The 19,378-nt window shown below is 39.0% G+C and overlaps 1 protein-coding gene across 1 annotated transcript in view; it reads left to right on the top strand.

The window, feature by feature from the left end:
* Positions 1-19,378, top strand: part of HELQ (helicase, POLQ like) — a 508,107-nt gene that overhangs the window by 396,367 nt on the left and 92,362 nt on the right. The gene's annotated exons all lie outside the window — the stretch shown is intronic.

The raw sequence follows: 19,378 nt of genomic DNA on the forward strand, positions 1-19,378 counted from the left end.
GAGGAGTGAGCTTCTTGACTCAAGTAGGCACATGAGACTATGTGGGTGGCTCTTGTCTGGAGGCGAGATGAGAAGACAGAGGGGGACAGAAGCTTTCTGAACGGATACGGGGAATACAAGGTAGAGAGAAGGAATGTGCTGTCTTATTAGGGGGAGAGCAACTAGGAGTACATAGCAAGGTTGTGTATATAAATTTTTGTATGAGAGACTGACGTGATTTATAAACTTTTACTTAAAGCACAATTAACAAAAAACAAATGTTGAAAAGCAGAGATGTTACCTTGAAGACTAAGGTGTGCCTGGCTCAAGCCATGGTATTTTCAATCACCTCATATGCATGCAAAAGCTGTCTGATGAATAAGGAAGACCAAAGGAGAATTGCCGCCTTTGAACTGTGGTGTTGGCGAAGAATATTGAATATAGCATGGACTGACAAAAGAATAAACAAATTTGTCTTGGAAGAAGTACAGCTAGAGTGCTCCTTAGAAGCAGGGATGGCAAGACTGTGTCTCACATACTTCCACTGACAGATGGGTGGTGGCTGCACATGAGGTGCATTGGCCAGGAATAGAATCCAAGTCTCCTGCATGAAAGGCAAAAACCCTACCACTGAACCACCACTGCCCCCAGAGTAATTGTAGAGAAAGTGAAAAAGAAGCGGGGAGATAAGAGCCCTGGAGACTCTTATTTCAGAAACATTGAAAAGAATTTAGATGGAATTAAGACATGAACTGAAATTAGGGGGAATAACTGAGAAAAATAATATGAGATTTTCCTAGTGCTGAAGGACAAGGACATGGGCTTTAGATAGAAAGGACCCTAGAAAGAAAGGGCCAGAATAATGAAAGGGTGGAAAAAACTATAGCTAGATACACCATTGTGAAATTTCAGAAACACAAGCAAAAAAACAAAAATCCTAAAGCTTCCAGAAACAGATCTTTTCCAAAGGAAAGAGAATCCAACTGACTTCTCGTCACCCATACCAGTTGGTAGGTCATGGAACAGTACCTTCAAAATCCTAAGGAAAATTTACCCACAAGGGTGCATATGACATACATGCATGACTTAAAAATTTCACTAAAAGGAGCACCCATAAACCCACCACTCTGCTAAAAACCAAACCAAACACATTGCCGTTGAATTGATTCTGACTCAATATTGATCCTATAAGAAAGAGTAAAACCACCCAATAGGGCTTCAAAGGAGTGGTTGGGTGGATTCAAACTGCTGGCCTTTTGGTTAGCAGCCAAACTCTTAACCAGTACACCACCAGGGCTCCCCACTCTGCTAAAGACACTAAGTATTACCAGTACCTGTGATGTATCTGATCTCATCCACTCCCTCCCCACCAAAGGTAGCTTGAATTTTGGGCTAATAACTGTCTTGGTATTCTTTAAAACTTCATCATATGCATGCATTCCTGACAAATATCATTTTGGTTTTGAAATGTGTGTCTTATCATATTACATGTACTCACTATATAAAATTTACATAAATATTATCATACTACATGTATTCTTCTGACTTGGTTTTCTACTCATTGTTGTTATTTTTGAGCTTCACTATGTTGATGAAGAAACCCTGGTGGAGTAGTGATTAAGTGCCACAGCTGCTAACCAAAAGGTCAGCAGTTCAAATCCACCAGGTGCTCCTTGGAAACTCTATGGGGCAGTTCTACTCTGTCCTATATGGTCGCTATGAGTCAGAATCGACTCGACTGCAATGGGTTTTTACGTTGATGCGGACAACTGAGGTTCATTCGCTTTCACTGCATGATAGAATTACTTACCGGATATGTCAGATATTAGTACAGATAGTCCCCAGCTTACCATGTAGTCACGTTACCATGAACTGCACTTATGGCTGTCCTTTTTTTTTTCTTTGTACATCTTATCATCAGTGATACGTACTACATACATTATTGCAGCATGTAATTTGCTGGTGTTATCATTCTCAGACGTAATGGTTCCCACCCCCAAATACAAACATCGGATTTATAAAGATACTAGTAATAAAAGGCAATAATAATGAACATTAATTTTTAAAAAATGAGGTATTTGAGTTATGTCAGAATGACTTACAACAGTCTGAACAAAACCCCATTGTCCGTCGAGGACCACCCGTATAATAACAGGATCTTACTTTTGGCTGGTTACCTAGTATACCTTTATCTAGTCTTCGACATTTAAAGTTTCTGTGTATTATGCTCCAGCAAATCTTGATAGCGACATATAGCTAGATTTGTTTATTTTTAAAATCTGCCCTGACAATCTTTGTGTTTTAGCTGAGATACTGAATGAGTTTACAAATATGTTTGGGGAAAAATATGCCATCTTATTTTCTACTTCCTATTTCTCTGTTCTATTTCTCTCTTTTTTCGTCTTTTTTCTTACTTTCTTTTGGATTGATTGAGTCCCCATTTCTATTTCATCCCTCCCACAGGATAAAACTTATTTAAAGGTTTATTTTAAACATAGAACTCTAAATCAAATCAAACTATAAAAGTATAAGAAAATACACCAATGTTTATCGCAGCATTTTTCACAAATAGCCAAAAGGTGGAAAGAACATAAATGGCCATCAACAGAGGAATGGGTAAACATAATGTGGTAGACGCATACAGTGGAGTACTACTCAAACATAAAGAGAAATGAAGTTCTGATAAATGCTGCAACATGGATGAACCTTAAAAACATTATGCTGAGAGCAGTACATCAGTCACAAAAGGACAAATGCTGTATGATCTTACTTATGTGAATAAGTAGTATAGAAAGTAAAGATTATTAGTGTACAGGGGCGGGGAAGGGAGCAGAGAAGGACAAGTTTTTGCTTAGGGAGCACTGAGTGACCGGTTGCACAATATGAAGAATATAATCAATGTCACCAAATATAGAAATTGCCAAATTGGCAAATGGTTTGTTGCCTATATTTTCACCACAATAAAAATTAAAAAAAAAAAAAAGTGTGAGGGAATAAAACCAATGTAAAGACTCATAACATGCACTTCCCGCACCCCTTGTCTGAGGTAGTCACATGCAATTGTGCTGTAGCCAAATGGGAGCGTATCCCATGAATGAGGATGACTTGGAATCTAGAAAACCCAAGGGAGAAATAAAGACGAGTTCCAGAAGGATAGAAAAACAGCATGTATATCAGTTTAAATTGGAGTGAGAGGGTGGAGGTTTCAAGAAGAAGCTGTTCAGGGAAAACAGAATCCCCAAGATTTGAAGCTATCATTGAGGAGATGACTAAAGCAGGTAAGGTAAGAAGAAAACAAAAACAGTTTGTAGCTTGAGAAGAAGAAAAAGAAACCCTGAGACTAACTCTGTGACCTTGGGCAAGTTCCTTAGCCTCCCTGCCCTATGGTTTCATCATGCGTAAAATACTGCTTTCCTCATAGGGTTATAAAAATAAAGATTTTAAATTAGTTAATGTTTATAGGGCAATTATAAATGTGCCCAGCAACTAGGAAGTAAAAAAAAAAAAACCCTGCTTAGATACTGGCCTTGGGCAAAGTACAATTGCTTAATTATGGCTATAGAACAGTATGGAAATTTTACCAACTTTGAGAATGTGAAAGAAAAAGTACAAACAACAGAAGTTGGGAAGTGGGATAAGAGGTAAGAAGGCAGCAGCAGGGACATTGTTCTTCTCATCTTACACAACAGGAAGTCAAGAGATACTGCCTAAAGTAGATAGAACCAAAATAAAGGTCCGTTATTTAAAGGTATAAAGGAATAGGTGGAACTAACAATAGTGCTGTAACTGTATTGAGAAGGAAAGAGAGGGGGGTGTAAGTGAGCTACATCTTCCTCTATAGTGCAGAAAATCATAGATAATGTCTAAAATTAGTTAAAAATAACAGTATTATATTTTCATGTTATTCAGAGATATGGAGATTAAAAAAAAACATAAAAACAGAAACAATGAAAAGACTTAAAATTAGTTCTCTCTGTGGAGCAGGATTGAGATAGCAGAAGGGTGGTACAGGAAAGTCTTGCTTTTCATTGTGAAACTGTCTGTATTATTTGGTATTTTTAACCATTTTCATGTCATACTTTGATGAAAAATGGAAACTTTTAAAAATATTCCTTTAAATTTTTTCTGGAGAAAATCTTGCAATTGTCAAGTTCTTAAATTGTTGTTAGTTGTTCTGGAGTCGGCTCCAACTCCTGGTAACCTTATATATAAACATTGCCCGGTCCTGTGCCATCCTTACAATAGTTCACATGTTTGAGCCCATTTTGCAGCCACCGTGTCAATACATCTTATTGAGGGTTTCCTTCATTTTCACTGACCCTCCACTTTACCACACCTGATGTCCTTTTCTAAGGATTGGTCTTTCCTCATGACATGTTCAAAGTAAGCAAGAAAGTGTCTCTACCATCCTTTTTCTAAGGAGCATTCTGGCTGTACTTCCTTCAAGCCTGATTTGTTTGTTCTCTGGTAGTCCATGGTATATTCAATATTCTTGGAAAATACCACAATTCAAATATGTCAATTCTTCTTCAATCTACTTTATTTATTATTCACCTTTCACATGTACATGAGGCAATTGAAAAAATCAAGGCTTGGGTCAGAGAACCCTTAGTCTTCAAAGTGGCATCTTTGCTTTTTAACACTTTAAGAGGTCTTTTGCAGCAGATTTGTCCAAAGCAGTACATTGTTTGACTTCTTGACTTCTGCTTCCATGGGTGTTGGTTGTGGATCCCAGCAGAACGAAATCCTTGACAAGTTCAATTTCTTCTCCATTTATCCTGATGCTGTTTATTGGTCCAAAATTCTCAGGTAGTTACTATAATTTGTAATTATTGGCATATTAAATTGTTTTCAACTTCTTAAACAAAGATTAAATTTTTTCAGGATGTGGGGAAGAAGTTCAAATGTTGAACAAATATTTTTTAAGTTTGAAGTTATGCAGAATTATTAACTTTCCTAGGAAATCTTCAAGCCTTCGTCTCTCACTGTTATATATTCTTTTTTGTCCTTTGTCAAGAATTAGCAGATTTGCGCAATGATTAAAGTTTTCTAAAGCTCTAAGAAGCTTCCACTATAGCTACAGTTTCTCATATGCTCCCTGGTTTTCTTTCCTGGTTGTGATGGGGGAACCTAAGAAAAATCCAAGGCCTCCTTAATGTTGAGGAGGAGACTCGGGATCTCTTGAAGGTCCACAGGCCCAATAACAGAGCTGAGACCAACAGCATATCATCGGTGAGAGTGGTGCGATGCCAGTGAAATCAGAAACACATGGCTAAGACCCCAGGTCCCTACTAAGGCAATACACAGGGACTTTGGGGCAATTGTGCCTTCACCATACTTCTCTCAAGTGTGAGGCACGCCCATCCTATCACAGGTTGAACCTTTGCAGTTTCTTCTCCAGCATATAGAGAGGAATTTAGTCAATTTATATGATTTTTTGTCTACCTAGAGCCATGTGACCACTTTCTATTTCAGAAAAAGCTAGTCTGCAATAAAAAAGAAAAACAAAGATGGGAAAGAGGAAGAGAGTTCCAAACCTGCTCAAGTTCTGGCTCTGGTTATTTCTAAGGGTTATTTATATCCCTGCCTTCAGCCCTTGTTTTTTGTTTTGTTTTGTTGGGGTGGGGGGGGTGGCTTTAAGTGAGTTTCTGTTACCTTAATAAATGTTTCCAGATTTCATAAGAAAGTTGAGCCTACCCATAACTTCATTTGAACTCCAACTGAAGTTGTCAAGGATTTCATTCTGCTTAGGTCAACAATCAACGCCCACGGAAGTAACTGCCAAGAAATTAAATGATGTAGCATTGGGCAAATCTGCCCCAAAAGACCTCTTTAAAATGCTAAACAGCAAAGATGTCACTTGGAAGACTAAGGTGCTTCTGACCCAAGCCATAGTCTTTTCAGTCACCTCATAAGTGTGCAAAAGCTGAACAGTGAAAAAGGAAGACAGAAGATGCATTGAAGAATTTGAATTGCGATGTTGGTGAAGAATATTGAATATTGGACTGCCAGCTGAATGAACAAATCAGTCGCAGAAGAAATACAACCAGCATGTTCCTTAGAAGCGAGGGTGGTGAGACTTTGACTTGCTTACTTTGGACACATCATCAGGAAAGACCAGTAGCTAGAAAAGGACATCATGCTTGGTAAAGTAAAAAAAAGGAACGGCAAAAAAGAGGAAAACCCTTAATGAGATGGACTGACACAATAGTCACAAAAATGAACTCAAACATAAATCATTGTGGCACAAGACTGGGCAACGTTTCATTCTGTTGAATGAACAGAATTGACTCCAACTTGATAGCAACTAATAACAACATCCACAAGTCCGTAGCTATTGAGTATGAAGGCAAGTGTTCCTGACTCCATGAAGAAGTGGAGAGTTTTTCTTCTAGCTGCAGAAGGTCAGGAATTTAATCTGTAGTTAAGAGCCCCAACATAAACACAATAGTTTATCCAGGGAAATAAATGTCACAATCTCTTCGATAGCAAACACTCGTTGCCATAAAGCCATATTCTCAACTGTAGGTACCTGGGGATGTATTTCCTCCAGATACAAACTGATTTAACTTCCTGACATGAGCTTGAACTAGATGAGGATCTAACCATGGAAACAGATTTCTACAGACACTAGTTTTGCAATATTTATCTTCTCCGTTACTGAGTTTTAAATCATTTATTTACATCCTCTTGCTTTTCCTTGAGAGACATTTTGGTTTGGGAAATAACCATGTGCTTGGTCCTATCTTTCTGCATTGTGCTTATTGTCAAAGTGTGATCTTCAAAATATAGAGGACATAGACTTCCATCTTCTATCCCCAAAGCCTTAAGTTCAATGATTTGTAGTTTGTATGCTTTAATCAATAAGCGATAATAAAATAAAATGACCTTTGGCGTCACAATCCTTTCAGGGCAGGATATTACTTGGTCTGGAGAAATGCCATAATTTCTAACAACATTTATTGCAATAGGGCCAGAATATAAGCAAAGGAAATTAGCATTAATTTACAGATGGCCTGATAAAATTCTAGCAGAACAAAACAAAATATAAATGTTTTGCCGTCATTAAAATCTGGAAAGATTTAATTTTTCTATGAAAATATTTATGTAGCATATAAGTGTTATATAAATTGGCAATTTTCTGACTGGAAGGATACAAACTGATTATAATTTCTCAAGAAACTGACCTTTTGTTCAAAGAAATGATATCTCTAGTTAGTTCAGATGCTGGTTAGAAAAAATGCATTACAAAATAGAGTTTAGTTCCAGCTGTTAATTTTTCTAAAAGAGAATGAAAGGAAATAATTTCCAACTCACAGCTTTTTTAAAATTGAAATACGTATACCATAAACTCCCTTTTAAAGTGCAATTCAGTGGCTTTTGGTATACTCACAAAGTTATGCAACCGTCACCACTATCTAATTCAAGAACATTTTCTTTTTAGAGACACCATAGCCATTAGCAGTCACTTTCCTTTTTTTCTTTCTCCCATGTCCCCTGCACCCAATAATCTACTTTCCATCTTAATTCACAGCTTTTTAAAAATTTTGTCCTGATAAATATGAAGCACTAAATTAAGTATTACATATTTTCATGTATGGAAGGAAAGCAGTAAATTAGAAACCAAGTAATCAAATAAATTGCCGGTAAATATCGCATCCATTCATATTGTTTACTTCTGTTTGTTTACTCACTTCTGTTTGTTCATTCAATAAGCAATCGCTTATTGAACACTTTTTATCGATATAAAAAGTATATAGATATAGGGACACATTCAAAGACACACCTCGTAGGAAACAAGTCAATAAATTAGAGAACATTGCAAGAGAGCATACGAATATAGTCACCTGCCATATTAACCTCAAACCCAGAGTAGGAAAAGGTGAATTTTATTTTTGGTAGTGTAAAAATGCTTTATGTAAATATAGATACATATTACAGATGAAAGAAAGAATATATCATTGTTTCCTTAGAAATGAATGGGTAATTATATGCGGTGAGTTTTTTTTTTTCTCTTTTCAATTTTCATATCACTTTTTAAAGAGTGTTATTCTGGAACTGGAGTCAGCAAGAGGAAATTTGCGCAGCTGCTGAATTCTTCCTTTTCACAGTATTTTTTTTAATTCATGTATATTTTATTGCATGCCTTTAACTCTATGAGTTATCTCACAGAAACAAATGACCCCAAACCTTAAACCAGCAACCATTCATATTGTCCACAAATCTGCAATCTGGGCAGAGCTTGGCGGAAACAGTGCATTTACTCCATGCAGTGTCAGCTAGACTGGATCCACTTCAAGATGACTGGTAAGTTGGTGCTGGGAGTTCAGTCAGGGCTATGGGCTGGGGGAGTCAGTTCCTCTCCATGTAAGCCTCTCAAGGGGATACTATGCAAATATTTCAAGAGATAGGAAGTAGAAGCTTCCAGTTTTTAAGGCCTGGCCCAGAGGGTGGCTGTCTTAGTTATCTAGTGCTACTATAACAGAAATACTACAACTGGATGGCCTTAACAAGATAAATTTTTTTTAGTATTTTTTCTTTTATTGTGCTTTTAGTGAAAGTTTACAGCTCAAGTCAGTTTCTCATAGGAAAGCTTATACACACATTGTTGTGTGACCTTAGTTGCTCTCCCTATAATGTGACAGCACACTCCTCCCTTCCACCCCAGATTTCCTGTGTCCATTCAACCAGCTCCTGTCCCCTTCTGCCTTTTCCTCTCACCCATTTAGTTTCATGTATCTACTTGAACTAAGAAGCACACTCTTCCTGAGTATCATTTTATGTCTTACAGTCCACTCTAATCTTTGTCTGAAGAGGTGGCTTTGGGAATGGTTTAATTCTGGGTTAACAGAGTCCAAGGGCCATGTCTTCCAGGGTTCCTCCAGTCTCGGTCAGACCATTAAGTCTGGTCTTTTTACTAGAATTTGAGTTCTGCACCCTACTCTTCTCCTGCTCTGTCAGGGACTCTCTGTTGTGTTCCCTGCCAGGGCAGTCATTGGTGGTAGCGGGCACCATCTAGTTCTTCTGTCTCAGGCTGATGGAGTCTCTGGTTTTTGTGGCCCTTTCTGTCTCTTGGAGTAATATTTTTGTTAATGAAGAGAAATTTATTCTCTCACAGTCTAGTAGGCTACAAGTCCAAATTTAGGGCATCAGCTCCAGGGGAGGACTCTCTCTATCAGTTCTGGAGGAAGGTCCCTGTCACCAATCTTCCCCTGGTCAAGGGGTTTCTCAATGCAGGGATCCTGGGTCTAAAGGATGCACTATTCTCCAGGCTCTTGTTTCTTGGTGGTATGAGGTCCCCAGCTCTCTGCTTGCTTCCTTTTCCTTCTGTATCTCGTAAAATAAAAGGTAATGCAGGCTATACTCCAGGGAAACTCTCTTTACTTTGGATCAGGAATGTGACCTATGTAAGGGGTTATGTCCCACCCTAATTCTTTTTAACATAATATAATCTTAGTCATAGACACATATTTTTGAGTGACACAATTCAATCCATGACAGTGGTACAGAGTCACTTCAGCTGTATTCTATAGTCAAGAAGTCACAGAGTCCAGACTTACAGTGAGAGAACACAGATCTCACCTCTAGATGGAAGGAGTTATCAAAGATTTTGGGAACAAGTTTTAAAATAGCCACATCAGCTCTCCTTTTTTTTTTAACATGGTATGTTACATCTACACGACCTGATCAGAAAAAGTAGTGCAAGGAGAAAAAAACTCATATATACACATATGTCATAAGTTCAACTTCATATCTGTAAAGTGGCTTTAGGGTCAAAGTAAGAGATTTTAGAGAAAAGTGGTCAAGGTTAGGATAAAGATGTCAAAGTGAAGCAAATAAAAAAAAGAGAAAGAGAAAGCAAATCATAGGCTGTATCAGAGACTAAACATTGAAATCGAAATTAACAGGTGATAGGATGGAAATAATTAATCCTCTGGACTTTTCTTTCTCCCGTATCTGTTCTCATTAAATTTAGATACTTGGTAAATGTGGGGAAACCCTGGTGATGTAGTGGTTAAGTGCTACGGCTGCTAACCGAAGGGTCGGCAGTTCAAATTCACCAGGTGCTACTTGGAAACTCTATGGGACAGTTCTACTCTGTCCTATGGGGTCTCTATGAGTTGGAATCGACTTAATGGCACTGGGTTTGGTTTTGGTTTGGTATATGTGGAAATTTAGTATATGATAAAGGTGGCATCTCAAATTCCTAAAGACGGGCTTTTTAATAAATTGTGCTGCAACAAAAGGAAAAAGATAAAATTAGATCCATATCTCACACCATACACGAAAGTCCTCTAGGCATAAATGAAGGGCACTATCAAATGGATTAGGGATCTAAATTGTAAAAATAAAAACATAAAGTATTAGGAGAAGACATGGTTGGGTTCCTCTTTAATCCCAGTGTAGGAGAAAGGCTTTTTAATTATGACTCACAATTCTGAGGCAATAAAAGAAAAGAATGATAAATTTGACAGCATGATAATTAAAATTTCATGGCAAAAAGCACCATAACAAAGCTAAAAAGACAATGGAAAAGTGGGGAGTAAATATTTGCAACATATACCACATTCAAGGGGCTAATATCCATAATATATAAAGAACTCTAAAAATTGAGGGACAAACAGCCAAAAATCCAACAGAAAAGTGAGGAGAAGATATAAAAAGATAATTCACCACATGTACACACACGCAAAAAATTTTAATGGCCCTAAACCAGGAGAAAAAAAATTCAAACTCATTGGTGATTAGAGAAATACAAATCAAAATAACACTGAGGGGGGCCAAGATGGCTGACTAGGTAGATGCTACCTCGGATCCCTCTTGCAACAAAGACTCGGAAAAACAAGTGAATCGATCACATACATGACAATCTACGAACTCTGACCAACAAACACAGATTTAAAGAGTTGACCTCAGTGACAGAGACCGAGAACGAACAACTACGGGGAAGCAGTGACTGTTTTCGGAGCCTGGAGCCAGCGTCCCAGTCAGGTAACCTTGGCGCTGGGCTTAGGATTGGGCGCAGGGGAGCTGAACACAACAACCTGTGACGGCGTAAACTCAGGGTGCAGCCCTACCCCCCTGAACTGACCTCAGGAGGGGGCCCAGCCAGTCAGCGCGGGTGGCGCAGTGACGCAGCTGGCGGGAGGAGAAGTCTCCAGGAGGCAGCAACTGGTTTTGGAGCTGGGAGTGCAGCATCCCAGCCGGGGAATCCTGGTGCGGGGCTTTAGACTGGGTGCAGGGGAGCTGAGCACCACATCCTGTGATGGTGCAAACATGGGGCACTGCCCCAGCCCCCTGAACTGACCTGGGGGGGGCCAGCCAGTCCACACAGGCAGCGCAGTGACGTGGCTGGTGGGAGGAGAAGTCCCTGGGAGGCAGCGACTGGTTTTGGAGCCGGGAGTGCAGCGTCCCAGCCAGGGAACCTTGTCACTGGGCTTTGGATTGGCAGCAGAGGAACTGACCGTGGCTTCTGTGGCCTGACCCTCGGGGGCAATCTCTACCCAGCCAGCACACACAGGCGACGTGCCCCTCAGGGATCTCAGATAAAACAGTCATCCCAAGCAAGATAAGTAACTTTGTCTATATTCCAGGGTGCTACTCTCTCCTGTTTTTCTGAACCCTCCCCCACTCTTCCCAGGTGGCTTCATTAACATTGGAATTTCCTCAGCCAGAGGGAGAACTGCTCCACGGCTTTTCTTTCCCCTTTATTTTTGGTCTTTTCCTAAGCCATTTTTCCGCCCTGAGAGAAGCAACCACAAAAAACCCAGGGACCAAAAATCCTTCCCTAATTGGACTAAAAACACAGAACCAGCTCCAGCCAAGCATATGTGATCCAAAGTCATGGGCTTTCATCCCTACAGGGAACAAGGTGGCTATTATAATGCAAAGGCATTTCTGATAGGGATCTGACTGGAAAGACAAGTTTCCAAGGTCTGATATCTCTGCATATTCAACAGAGCCCTCACTGACCCACAACAGGGAACTGAGGGCTGAAGCTCCCCCCAGACCACCTAGCCTCCTGCCTAAGGGGTCTAAAGAGGGTGACTCCTACCAATCTGCAGAGGTACTTGCATTGGGGGCCTAAGGGACAACTGCAGAGCCCACCCACCAAGGTGCTTTAGGAATAGAGACACACCTACCTCACTGACACTTGGGGGAAGCCTGTCAGCATCCTGCTCCCCCTGGAGTGTGAAACCCAGCTGCTACTAGAATCTGGTGCACACAACTATCACCACTACTTCTCAAGGTGGATAGGTGACAGGGTGCACCACACACTTGATGACCCAAAATCAAATTCTACTCAAGAATAGTGAATGGACTCTTAGGCTTATATATCTGGTAACAGCCCAAACCAGCTGGTAATAGGTCACAAGTAAGTCAAGGGCTACAACAATCAAGACAGTGCAATCTAGTAGCCCATCCACGTATATCGAAAGAAAACAAAACCAGATAAGACTCAGTGAGCAAATATAGAATAAATCACTACAATATCTTAGTGACGGCTCGGAGACAGCAGTCGATATCAAACCACATAAAGAAGCAGACATGACTGCTTCTACAACCCCCCAAACTAAAGAATCAAAATCTTTCCCAAATGAAGATACAATCCTGGAATTATCAGATACAGAATATAAAAAACTAATTTACAGAATGCTTCAAAACATCAGGGATGACCTCAGAAATGAAATAAGGCAATCTGCAGAAAAAGCCAAGGAACACACTGATAAAACAGTTGAAGAACTCAAAAAGATTATTCAAGAACAAAGTGGAAAAATTAAGAAGTTGCAAGAATCCATAGAGAGACAGCATGTAGAAATCCAAAAGATTAACAATAAAATTACAGAATTAGACAACGCAATAGGAAGTCAGAGGAGCAGACTCAAGCAATTAGAATGCAGAGTGGGAGATCCGGAGGACCAGGGAATTAACACCAATATAGCTGAAAAAAAATCAGATAAAAGAATTAAAAAAAATGAAGAAACCCTAAGAATCATGTGGGACTCTATCAAGAAGAATAACTTGTGTGTGATTGGAGTCCCAGAACAGGGAGGGATAACAGAAAACACAGAGAGAATAGTTGAAGATCTGCTGAGAGAAAACTTCCCTGACATCATGAAAGATGAAAGGATATCTATCCAAGATGCTCATCGAACCCCATTTAAGATTGATACAAAAAGAAAAACACCAAGACATATTATCATCAAACTTGCCAAAAACCAAAGATAAAGAGAAAATTTTAAAAGCAGCCAGGGATAAAAGAAAGGTTTCCTTCAAGGGAGAATCAATAAGAATAAGTTCAGACTACTCAGCAGAAACCATGCAGGCAAGAAGGCAATGGGATGACATATACAGAGCACTGAAGTAGAAAAACTGTCAGCCAAGGATCATATATCCAGCAAAACTCTCTCTGAAATATGAAGGTAAAATTAAGGTATTTACAGATAAACACAAGCTTAGAGAATTTGCAAAAACCAAACCAAAGCTACAAGAAATACTAAAGGAAATTGGTCAGGAAACCAATAATATCAGATACCAGCACAACACGAGGTCACAGAACAGAATGTCCTGATATCAAGTCCAATAGGGAAATCACAAAAACAAACTAAGATTAATTAAAAAAAAAAATGCTGAAAACAGGGAATCATTGAAGTCAACATGTAAAAGATCACAATAATCAAAGAGAGGGACTAAATACAGGTGGCATAGAACTGCCATATGGAGAGGGATACAAGGCGTTACAGGACAATACAAGTTAGGTTTTACTTAGAAAAATAGAGGTAAATATTAAGGTAACCACAAAGAGGTATAACAACTGCATAACTCAAAATAAAAACGAAGAAAAACGTAACGACTCAGCAAAGATAAAGTCAAATACTATGAAAATGAGGACCACACAATTCACAAAGAAAAACGTCTCAGCACAAAAAAGTAAGTGGAAAAATGAAATTGTCAACAACACACATAAAAAGGCATCAAAATGACAACACTAACCACATACTTATCTATAATTACGCTGAATGTAAATGGACTAAAGGCACCAATAAAGAGACAGAGAGTCTCAGACTGGATAAAGAAACACGACCCGTCTATATGCTGCATACAAGAGACACACCTTAGACTTAGAGACACAAACAAACTAAAACCTAAAGGATGGGAAAAAATATATCAAGCAAACAATAAGCAAAAAAGGGTAGGAGAAGCAATATTAATTTCTGACAAAATAGACTTTAAAGTTAAATCCACCACAAAGGATAAAGAAGGACACTACATAATGATAAAAGGGACAATTGACCAGGAAGATATAACCATATTAAACATTTATGCACCCAATGACAGGGCTGCAAGATACATAAATCAAATTTTAACAAAACTGAAAAGTGAGATAGACACCTCCACAATTATAGTAGGAGACTTCAACACACCACTTTCGGAGAAGGACAGGACATCCAGTAAGAAGCTCAATAGAGACATGGAAGACCTGCTTACATCAACCAACTTGACCTCATTGACTTATACAGAACTCTCCACTCAACTGCTGCAAAATATACTTTTTTTCTAGCGCACATGGAACATTCTCTAGAATAGACCACATATTAGGTCATAAAACAAACCTTTGCAGAATCCAAAACATCGAAATATTACAAAGCATCTTCTCAGACCACAAGGCCATAAAAGTGGAAATCAGTAACAGAAAAATTAGGAAAAAGAAATCAAATACTTGGAAACTGAACGATACCCTCCTGAAAAAGACTGGGTTATAGAAGACATTAAGGAGGGAATAAGGAAATTCATAGAATGCAACGAGAATGAAAATACTTCCTATCAAAACCTCTGGGACACAGCAAAAGTGGTGGTCAGAGGCCAATTTATATCAATAAATGCACACATACAAAAAGAAGAAAGAGCCCAAATCAGAGAACTGTCCCTACAACTCGAATAAATAGAAAGTGAGCAACAAAAGAACCCATCAGGCACCAGAAGAAAACAAATAATAAAAGTTAGAGCTGAACTAAATGAATTAGAGAACAGAAAAACAATTGAAAGAATTAACAAAGCCAAAAGCTGGTTCTTTGAAAAAATTAACAAAATTGATAAACCATTGGCCAGACTGACTAAAGAAATACAGGAAAGGAAACAAATAACCCGAATAAGAAATGAGATGGGCCACATCACAACAGACCCAACTGAAATTAAAAGAATCATATCAGATTATTACAAAAAATTGTACTCTAACAAATTTGCAAACCTAGAAGAAATGGATGAATTCCTGGAAAAACACTACCTACCTAAACTAACACAATCAGAAGTAGAACAACTAAATAGACCCATAACAAAAAAAGAGATTGAAATGGTAATCAAATAACTCCCCCCCCCCCCCGAAAAAAAGCCCTGGCCCGGATGGCTTTACTGCAGAGTTCTACCAAACGTTCAGAGAAGAGTTAACATCACTACTACTAAAAGTATTTCAAAGCATAGAAAATGACCGAATACTACCTAACTCATTCTATGAAGCCCCCATTTCCCTGATACCAAAACCAGGTAAAGACATTACAAAAAAAGAAAATTACAGACCTATATCCCTCATGAACATAGATGCAAAAATCCTCAACAAAATTCTAGCCAATAGAATTCTACAATGTATCAAAAAAATAATCCATCATGACCAAGCTGGATTTATACCAGGTATGCAAGGCTGGTTTAATATCAGAAAAACCATTAATGTAATCCACCACATAAATAAAACAAAAGACAAAAACCACATGATCTTATCAATTGATGCAGAAAGGGCATTTGACAAAGTCCAACACCCATTTATGATAAAAACTCTCACCAAAATAGGAATTGAAGGAAAATTCCTCAACATAATAAAGGGCATTATACAAAGCCAACAGCCAACATCACTTTAAATGGAGAGAGCCTGAAAGCATTTCCCTTGAGAACGGGAACCAGACAAGGATGGCCTTTATCACCGCTCTTATTCAACATTGTGCTAGAGGTCCTAGCCAGAGCAATTAGGTTAGACAAAGAAATAAAGGGCATCCGGATTGGCAAGGAGGAAGTAAAATTATCTCTATTTGCAGATGACATGATCTTATACACAGAAAACCCTAAGGAATCCTCCAGAAAACTACTGAAACTAATAGAAGAGTTTGGCAGAGTCTCAGGTTATAAGATAAACAAACAAAAATCACTTGGATTCCTCTACATCAATAAAAAGAACATCGAAGAGGAAATAACCAAATCAATACCATTCACAGTAGCCCCCAAGAAGATAAAATACTTAGGAATAAATCTTACCAAGGATGTAAAAGACCTATACAAAGAAAACTACAAAGTACTACTACAAGAAACTAAAAAGGACCTACTTAAGTGGAAAAACATACCTTGTTCATGGATAGGAAGACTTAACATAGGAAAAATGTCTATTCTACCAAAAGCCATCTATACATACAATGCACTTCCGATCCAAATTCCAATGTCATTTTTTAATGTGCTGGAGAAACAAATCACCAACTTCATATGGAAGGGTAAGAAGCCTCGGATAAGTAAAGCGTTACTAAAAAAGAAGAAGAAAGTGGGAGGTCTCACTCTACCTGATTTCAGAACCTATTATACAGCCACAGTAGTCAAAACAGCCTGGTACTGGTACAACAACAGGCACATAGACCAAAGGAACAGAATTGAGAACCCAGATATAAATCCATCCACATATGAGCAGCTGATATTTGACAAAGGCCCAGTGTCAGTTAATTGGGGAAAAGATAGTCTTTTTAACAAATGGTGCTGGCATAACTGGATATCCATTTGCAAAAAAAATTAAACAGGACCCATACCTCACACCATGCACGAAAACTAACTCCAAGTGGATCAAAGACCTAAACATAAAGACTAAAACGATAAAGATCATGGAAGAAAAAATAGGGACAACCCTAGGAGCCCTAATACAAGGCATAAACAGAATACAAAATATTACCAAAAATGACGAAGAGAAACCAGATAACTGGGAGCTCCTAAAAATCAAACACCTATGCTCATCTAAAGACTTCACCAAAAGAGTAAAAAGACCACCTACAGACTGGGAAAGAATATTCATCTACGACATCTCCGACCAGCGCCTGATCTCTAAAATCTACATGATTCTGTCAAAACTCAACCACAAAAAGACAAACAACCCAATCAAGAAGTGGGCAAAGGATATGAACACACACTCCACTAAAGAAGATATTCAGGCAGCTAACAGATACATGAGAAAATGGTCTCCTTCATTAGCCATTAGAGAAATGCAAATTAAAACTACAATGAGATTCCATCTCACTCCAACAAGGCTGGCATTAATCCAAAAAACACAAAATAAGAAATGTTGGAGAGGCTGCGGAGAGATTGGAACTCTTATACACTGCTGGTGGGAATGTAAAATGGTACAACCACTTTGGAAATCCATCTGGCATTATCTTAAACAGTTAGAAATAGAACTACCATACAACCCAGAAATCCCACTCCTTGGAATATATCCTAGAGAAATAAGAGCCTTCACACAAACAGATATATGCACACCCATGTTTATTGCAGCTCTGTTTACAATAGCAAAAAGCTGGAAGCAACCAAGGTGCCCATCAATGGATGAATGGATAAATAAATTGTGGTATATTCACACAATGGAATAGTACACATCAATAAAGAACAGTGAAGAATCTGTAAAACATTTCATAATATGGAGGAACCTGGAAGGCATTATGCTGAGCAAAATTAGTCAGAGACAAAAGGACAAATATTGTATAAGACCACTATTGTAAGATCTTGAGAAATAGTATAAACTGAGAAGAACACATACTTTTGTGGTTACGAAGGGGGGAGGGAGGCAGGGTGGGAGAGGTTTTTTTACTGATTAGTTAGTAGATAAGATCTGCTTTAAGTGAAGGGAAGGACAATACTCAATACATGGAAGGTCAGCTCAATTGGACTGGACCAAAAGCAAAGAAGTTTCCGGGATAAAACGAATGCTTCAAAGGTCAGCAAAGCAAGGGCGGGGGTTTGGGGACCATGGTTTAAGGGGACTTCTAAGTCAATTGGCAAAATAATTCTATTATGAAAACATTCTTCATCCCACTTTGAAATGTGGCATCTGGGGTCTTAAATGCAAACAAGCGGCCACCTAAGATGCATCAATTGGTCTCAACCCACCTGGAGCAAAGGAAAATGAAGAACACCAAGGTCACACGATAACTATGAGCCCAAGAGACAGAAAGGGCCTCATGAACCAGAGACTTACATCATCCTGAGACCAGAAGAACTAGTTGGTGCCTGGCCACAACCGATGACTGCCCTGACAGGGAGCACGACAGAGAACCCCTGAGGGAGCAGGAGATCAGTGGCATGCAGACCCCAAATTCTCATAAAAAGACCATACTTAATGGTCTGACTGAGACTAGAGGAAACCCGGTGGTCATGGTCCCCAAACCTTCTGTTGGTCCAGGATAGGAACCATTCCCAAAGACAACTCATCAGACATGGAAGGGACTGGACAGTGGGTAGGAGAGAGATGCTGATGAAGAGTGAGCTATTTGTATCAGGTGGACACTTGAGACTGTGTTGGCATCTCCTGTCTGGAGGGGGGATGGGAGGATAGAGAGAGTTGGAAGCTGGCAAAATTGTCACGAAAGGAGGGACTGGAAGGGCTGACTCATTAGGGGGAGAGCAAGTGGGAGTATGGAGTAAGGTGTATATAAACTTATATGTGACAGTCTGACTTGATTTGTAAACGTTTACTTGAAGCTCAAAAAAAGTTAAAAAAAAAAACAACACTGAGAGGACATCAGTAAAAATGGCAGAGTAGGTAGCTCCAAGAGCCCATCCCACCACGGAAACACCAAAAAAAGAAAAAGAAAAAAAAACTGTCAGAATCAATTTTGTCAGAACTTTGGAAAATAATCAAAGATTTAGAGCACTAAGCAAAGACCAGATCAAGAAGAAAGCAACTTAAAAACAGTAGGAGAGCTTTGTGGTGGTTTTATTTGCCCCTGCGCCTCCCTACTCCCTGACTCAGCAGGAGTCTTGAAAATAGCAGCCTGTGTTCCCAGTGTGAGACCCTAGTCTCTGTTTCCAGAGAAGACCTTCTTCTGAAAATATTGTTTTTGTGTAATTTGACTTGTCTGGGGGCTACCTCAAGGACTGAAAAAAGGTGCTTGTCTTTCTTCTGCCAAACTCAAAACTCTGAGGATGGAAAAGCAGCTACATGCAGGCATTCCTCAAAAATATTGAAAGGCAAATGAACAAATCACTGCCACCTGGGCCAAAAGGTTACAGTTGAAACGAACAATAGACATGCCATGAGACTGGGAGAAAAAGCTGTGGAGAGAGATTCTTTAGGAAGTATGGCATTAAAACCTCCTACGTA

This window comes from Elephas maximus, chromosome 5 (genome assembly GCF_024166365.1).
Source record: "Elephas maximus indicus isolate mEleMax1 chromosome 5, mEleMax1 primary haplotype, whole genome shotgun sequence".
In the NCBI taxonomy this organism is placed as follows: domain Eukaryota; kingdom Metazoa; phylum Chordata; class Mammalia; order Proboscidea; family Elephantidae; genus Elephas; species Elephas maximus.